We start from the raw sequence: 7,396 nt of genomic DNA, 5'->3' as shown, positions 1-7,396 counted from the left end.
TTTTTAAAATGCTTGACACGGTTTTTCAGAAACTTCAGGAGACCCACCTATTTCACAAAAATAAACTGCAGTTGCCAATAGTGATTTCCACTGTATTGAATACAAGCTGATACAAACTCAGGCCTATTATAGATGCCTTGCACTTGCTCTTCTGAAATGCAGGTGACCCAGTTCACGTCTGCAGGTATGTGGATGTTATCCATCACAGTCACTGCTAAGCTGTGTGCTCAGCAGCCCGTGCTGTGTCACTCTGCAACAGGTGTCCACAGCAGCCGTGTTTGGAAGGATGTCAGGTCATGCTGGAGCCTGGCTTTAGCTCGTTTAGTGTAGGCACTTCTGTCAACTGCTACAGATCATTTCAGACTGCGTTACGGTCTCAGAGAATGAACAAACGTAGTTCATGAAAATTACATTAAACTGATTGAGCTCTAAGAGAAGCTTTATCTGGGAAGTCTTTATGTATTACATCTATGAATTCCATCTGAACATAAAAAAGAACTGACGTAGTGACTCATCTTTTCATGTATCATAATCCATTAGATGACAGCGCTTTCAGAAGTATGGGAACAACTAGGATTATTTTGATGTCTTCTGCAGCATGCAGCATAAATTTGCTTTCTTTTTTTTTTCCCCTGTCTCTTCCCTCCCTCCGACTGACTGCGTCTCTCTCTTTTCCAATTTATCTGGATTAAACAAGTCTCTGATTATTCTTTATGCCACGGCAAATAAAGTCATTTTCAGAAACAGATGTCGAAAGAGCCCAGTGAAATAATCCTGGAGGCAGATGCAGTCTTCCATAAGCTGCCAAGCTCATGGTGCAATCAAAGTGATGAAACAAAATGGAACAGGCTGCAGAAAAAGTAATTAAATTATAGTTCCATTGTAGAAGCACATTTTAAAATTACTGAGATTCAGAGCCCATAATGCTAGTATTATAGTTGAAAGAATACTTGCCATGGGTCATGAGCATTTTTTTTAACAGTTATTAATCATGCTTGACTGGAAAGACATGTGTAACCTACAACAAGCTTTGGCTGTAGTTGTGCCAAAGGAAGCTTTTGTTCCCTGAAGAGAATTGTATCAAAGGGCCAGAGTGTCCTATTATTACATGTGCAATAGCATAGTGCAGAATCTGAGAAAGGGCTTTTCAAATTTCAATGCAGAGTACTGGAGGGGAAAAAAAAATAAGCATTGTATCTTAGTGAATACTGGATGACATCCTTTTTTTTTATTACCAAGTTAACTTACTTATTATCTAAATAATGGTTTAAAAAGTCTGTAAAACACCACTCTTCTCCCTAACTTAGATAATGTCAAGATTCCTGTGAAAATGGAAAAGAGACATGAAATGTACAAAGTTCTAGAAATTAGAGATTTAAAAGACCTCATTAGCTCTTTCAACTCAGTTCCCTTTCCATTATAATCAGTAGAACAGCTGATATAATTTTTTCTAGTGATTTTTTTCAATAGCCAATATCTAAATATTCCTTGTGAATGTCTTGACTTCCATATTAAAAAATTGAATGAGTTTCATGAGGTCTGTCCATACTGCCTTTGCAACATTGTAAAATTGTACTATTTTGGTTTTCAATTTCAAATAGATGTTTTGTATTTTTAAATGTAGATAATAGAACATAAAACCAGCAAATTCAAATGTTTACTAAAAATCAGAAAAATAACTTATTTGGGTTCACAAAACATATTATGCCACACAGATACACACACATTAATAGCTTCAAAATTTGATATATTGGTTCAATTTGAAGTGAAAGTGAATTTTGCAGGCTAGAAGTTCCTGTAAACTATATGCTATATGTCTAAATTCTTCTTAAGACCTGATCCAGCATTCCCAACATTAAGTGTCTTGGCTGACCTCAGCGTATCTCTTCTATAGCTTCAAGGAAGCTTTCTGTAGCCATTCTTAATGGAACTGCCAGAAGCAGTGCTGCTTCTGGAGAATATTATTCAGCCTGAGAACCCCTAAGAGGTTTTGAAGGCAGAAATTTAGCTTTAATTACTTCCTTTCTGGTAGTTATGTCATCCTTACATCAGCCAACCACACTTGCAGCATCCTAGTTTCTCTTCTTATCTTCAGTTCCCCTAATTATCACTAACCTTTCTGGAATACTGCCTTACTTATTGCTTGCTAAGCTCCATCACTTTCTTTATTCCTAATATACTCCTAATGCTGGCCCCTGGTTACTGATGTAGATATTACCTAGACTTCTGCAATATTTTTTGCTTGTTTTTTTTTTTTTCTTTCTTATTTTTCTTTCTTTCTTTCTTTCCTTTTTTATAAGAATCCATTCCCCAGTACTTTCCTGGAGTCACTGCAGTAAGTCACCAACTACTTTCTCCTGATCTTTACTTTTTTCCTTCAGATGAGCAAATGAACCACTCCATGGTCTCACGCCAAAGGTAGGAAAGGCAGCACCAAACCCTTCACATCAACATGGATCCTGTCTTGTTTTTATAAGGAATATAGGACCAAATTTTGCATTCATACGCATGCAGTAACCTCTGTTAAACAGATACAACAAAGCTAGTAAAGTGGATGTAAAAAATATCAAATGTGTACCCTCTGTCTGTTCAAATCACTTTTGTAGGGAGTTCCTAGGAACATGGGAGCTTTTTAAACAATTATATTGTTTCATTTCCACAGTCTGTTCCTCTCACTTTTCCCTCATGATTGGTTGGAGCTGTTCGAACTGGAAAATGCTCTGGGGAGACCTTACTGCAGCCTTTCAATATAAAAAAAAGTAGGCTTACAGGAAAGATGATGAAATACTTTCCGCCAGGACAGGGGGCAACCATTTTAAACCGAAAGAGGATAGATTTATACTGAATATAAGGAGGAAATTTTTCACGATTTATGGTGGTGACTTAACTCCTGAAGGATGTCCCTGCCTGTGGTGGGGAGGTTGGAAGTAGATAATCTTTAAGGTGCTTTCTAACCCAAACCTTTCTGTAATTTTGTGTGGCTGGCTTTGAGTTGCTGAGCAACCAGTGTGCATCTGCTGACGCACCTGCTGGAAGCGCTGCTGGAAGTTCACTGCCAGGTCTGTACCATGGATTTTCCCTTGCTGGAAACATGACATCTCTCCTCTAGTTATACTGTGGCTCCATGAAATTTGAGTGAATTTAAAAGATAGGACATCACTGTATCTCTTTGAAATGTTTTTGAGACCAGTCAGGGATTTTGTATCTACATGTATATAAATATGCCTGAATGTATCTGTGAGGAAGGAGAATGAAGAATAAATAAAAGGACAGATGCTTTATGAAGTGTTTCAGTTCAGTGGCATTGTGAAGCAAACTAGTGCTTTTTTGCAAAAATACTTTCTTTTCAGTGGTTGCATGGGAGTAGCAAATGGGTATCTATAGCACTGATTCCTGCCAGTGCTAAAACAAGACAAAGTGATTCACTTTACAGCTGGCACTTTTAAGTCATTAATAAATAAACTATTTGATTTTTCTTGGCTTTTGAATACTTCATCAATTAGATTCGCTTTTTGAGTTTTCAAGATTCTCCTTGTTTATATCAGTGACAAACATATTGATTTGGGTTGCTTAAATCTTGACATGTGCTTGGCTCTTTACTCTGAGTATTGACTGTCCATGAAGAAGCCATTTATTGTGGGCTGATTGTTTTTTATCTCTTTTTTTTTTTTTTTCTTTCACTCTTCTTAAACATATTTTCAAATAACATGCTGGGAATTTCCTGATTTTCATTCCCACTGCACAGTCTTGGGCTTTGCAGTGTAATTCTTGTCATGCTATAGTTTTTGACTAATCACCAGTGATAGGCAACCCGAATATTCATTTTGTGAGCGTGACTTCTGATTACAACAATTCCAACAAACTGACAGACCATTGCAACCTTGGTTTTTGTTTTTCTTTTTACCCCCATGAATGACAAAGTCTTCAACAGCACTCAGCCTATATTTGCATCTGTTAGGATTGTGTTCCTGTTAGACCAATTTCTCTTTTCAAGAATTCCCACACTGCTGAAAGTGATACCAATTCCCTTGTGACAGAGCAATGGGAGCTCATCTTCTTCCCTCCTTAAGATGCTTTTTTTTTTCCTGTTAATGAGTATTTATTTGTTCATCTAGAGAGCTTGAATGGATTTTCAAATCACAACTTTGTAAATAACATAATTAAGGTGATTACAGAAATGACTTTTTGTTTATTTGTGTTAGATTCAATTATATCAATATATAACATTTTTCTATTTAACAAGGTGAAATGCATTATTACTATTAGCTTATTTTCCCTAGCCAACAAATATGTTTTGTATTTGATTGAATGAAACAACTGACTCATTCATCAAGCTAGAAAAGTCTACAAAACTTTTAATTTACAAATAGGTTTGACAAATACATACAGGCAGATATCATTTGAACATTGATGCAATTATAGAAATACAAGTGAATTAAATATCTATTCTGTGCATAGTAGAAACATACCCAATGGGTCAATGTTTCCCATTAAAGAAGCTCCCATATTTCTTGAAATATTTTACTGGTTAGAGGCATTTTTTTCTCTTGATCAATGAGGAATTATCAGAATTCTTCTTTCAAAGAAAGTTACACTTCTTCATTATGTGTGAGACTATTTTTGCTAAAGATAAAGCTGCCTTTTAAAAAATCATGCTTTTCTTAATACTTGCTTATTAGGTCATGGCCCATCAATCTTTAATGATCGTCCACATGTATTACATAAAAGGTACCCAAATGAGTTTCCAGCATGTAATCGTATGCTGTGTGTATATACACACACAATATAAAAGTATAAAATAGAATAGGATCATATCATCTTTTTATATGTGTATTTATAAGCCTTACTCACTCAAAGTATCTTCGAAATAGAGCACGTGAACAATTTCTCTATTCTATGAGAGTGAATACAGTTATTTTTAAATCCACAAACAGAATGTGTTTGCTCCAGAACATTATGAGTTGTCTTATTTGTTCTGAATTAAATTGAGGTAAATTTACAACTGAAATGTTATTTCAGAAAGCTAAAGATTGTGTCTGTAATACGTCAAAGTTGTGTATTTGACTTTAGGGAACAGAAATAATTTAGCAAATATAACACACATTCATAATGTTTTGATCATCCAAATGGTGATGGTTTGGTTTTTTTTATTTTTTTTTCAAGAACAATGTGGACTGAAAGTCTTTTTTTATATGATAGGATGTCAGCATTATTTCCTGTGCTGTTTTCCTTAGCTTCACTGTGACAGGCATATTTCTTTATTAGCTTTATTATCTCAGGCTGCATAAAAAGATTTATGCAACTAAGTTGGAGTATTTACATATAAGCAAGTAAAGCAAAATTTCTATTTAAAACTTGAAAAAACAAAAAAGAAAAAAAACAAAAAAAAAAACCAAAAAAACACAAAAACACATAAGAAAAGAAAGAGAAAAAAACAAAACCAGTGCTGAACTTGAGGATTTTGGAGCCAGAGGATAAAGTGGCACGTAAAGCTGATTTTGTTCTCAAAGCTATGATTAGAAAATAATCTCTAGCGGATAGCTGGTCCACCATATGTGTATATTGTCTTCCCTGATCTTGAGAACTGCCAAGTCCACGATAAAGCTCACAGTTAATTGCATTCAGCACCATTAGGAAAGAGAAAAAAGCACTTTCTGGTCAGTCCTGAACTCACATATGAATCCTCCTAGAGAATATTTGCACAGAATAATTTATGGTGGGCTGCTGGTATAAACATGGCTCTACAACCTTCCTATTTGTGGAGTTTATGTTTCCATCGATGAGAGCTGTTAGCTGGATGACCTTTTCATATATACAGAAGAGTTAGTTGCCAAAAGAATCTGTACCAAGTATTGCCATGCGCACTGTTGTGTTGTTGTGTTTTTTTTGTTATTTCACTGCAAACTGTAAAGATGCTCTGTATTCTTGTCAAGGTAATTCTTTCTGGAATAATTACAGGGGGAGAAAAAAAAAAAAGGGAAAGAATGGAAGATATCACTGGGAAAAGAATCACTGTGTTTTCCATAACTTGAAAATCACTCAGGATCCTTGGGATCCCAGATCTGTTTTGTTTGCCGAAGGCCATTGTGCAGCGTCTCTGGATTTTCTGATACTTAATTTCCATGCACTTGGTAGCATTTATTGCCTGATGAACATATGATGTTTTCTGAAGGGATAATTTTCTATATTTTGGCAGTACGTAGCTGTCTATTCTGATACAGCATCATAACTTGGTATTAATTGACTTACGATAGATAATTCATCATAATTGAATCATAATAATCTAATAATTCATAATGATACAATAGTCTACATGGTGTTTCTGTGATCTTTCTTCTGATAATAAATTCTTTTTGCTCTGCCATTTACTTGAAAGGCTTTACAGAAAATGTTATAAATGAAAGAGTAAATAAATATATTGCTGTTCATTTCTTTTTAAAAAGTCAGTAAGCAAACATGCAGAGTCATTGGCTGAAGTATATGCCTTCTGACCAGCATGAACAAAAGTAGTCAGTTTAAAGAATGGGGCTCTTACATGTCAAGGTCAGCAACTGAGCATACATCAGTTGAAAATAGAAATCTGTCTGTCTCTAATCTTTTGCTGTTTTCTTCAGAGATTATTTGATATCTGGTGATCTTCATCATATAGGGTAAGAGCATTTCACATTTCGGGGGAACACAAAGACAGTGTCTTCTATAGGTAGTATAATTTATTCCTCTGACTAAATGTGTTAACCATATTCCTCAAGAAAAATAAAAAGGGTATCTCTTTAAATACCTCATAAAATTACACTGGAAAGGCAACATTCCTGGTGTTTTGCCAGTTTTTATATTTGATATATAAAAGTTGTTATGCTATTTTTCTCAATCCATCATTTCCTTATGAAGTTCTCATGTCTTTGGTGACCCTACTACTTCCAGATATCTATAGTAACTACAGAGTTTAGCAGATCAGAATTACAAAGATTTTTACAACAATCAACAATAACAACTTACTTACTTGGGCCATGATATGATGATTTAATGGAGCCAAGTTCTGTAGATCTTGTTCACCTCATTAAGGAGTTAGAGATTAACATTACATCTATTTTGGGATAGAAATGATAAGGATATGAATAAAATATACAGTCTCATTCCTTTGCATACAGTCCTATTCAGTAATTTAGAACATGGAACTTGCGAGGTAGAAAGGTTGATGCTGCACCTGCTTCCTTAGCTATTGTTTCTTAATCAGATTCTCTGTTAAGGTTTCTGTGTAAAGCTGAAGTGCTTTAAGGCATATTTTCTCCTTTTACAAGTTGCTATTGAGAAATCATTTGAAGAGTTGTTGTTGTTATTACTGTTATGTTATTGTGGGCATCCTGTGAGCCTTTTGTTCTTAGTAACCTCATAGCAG

Source organism: Tetrao urogallus, assembly GCF_951394365.1.
Source record: "Tetrao urogallus genome assembly, chromosome: 3".
Lineage (NCBI taxonomy): Eukaryota > Metazoa > Chordata > Aves > Galliformes > Phasianidae > Tetrao > Tetrao urogallus.
The sequence above is the reverse complement of the archived record's forward strand: the minus strand, read 5'-3'. Positions refer to the sequence as shown.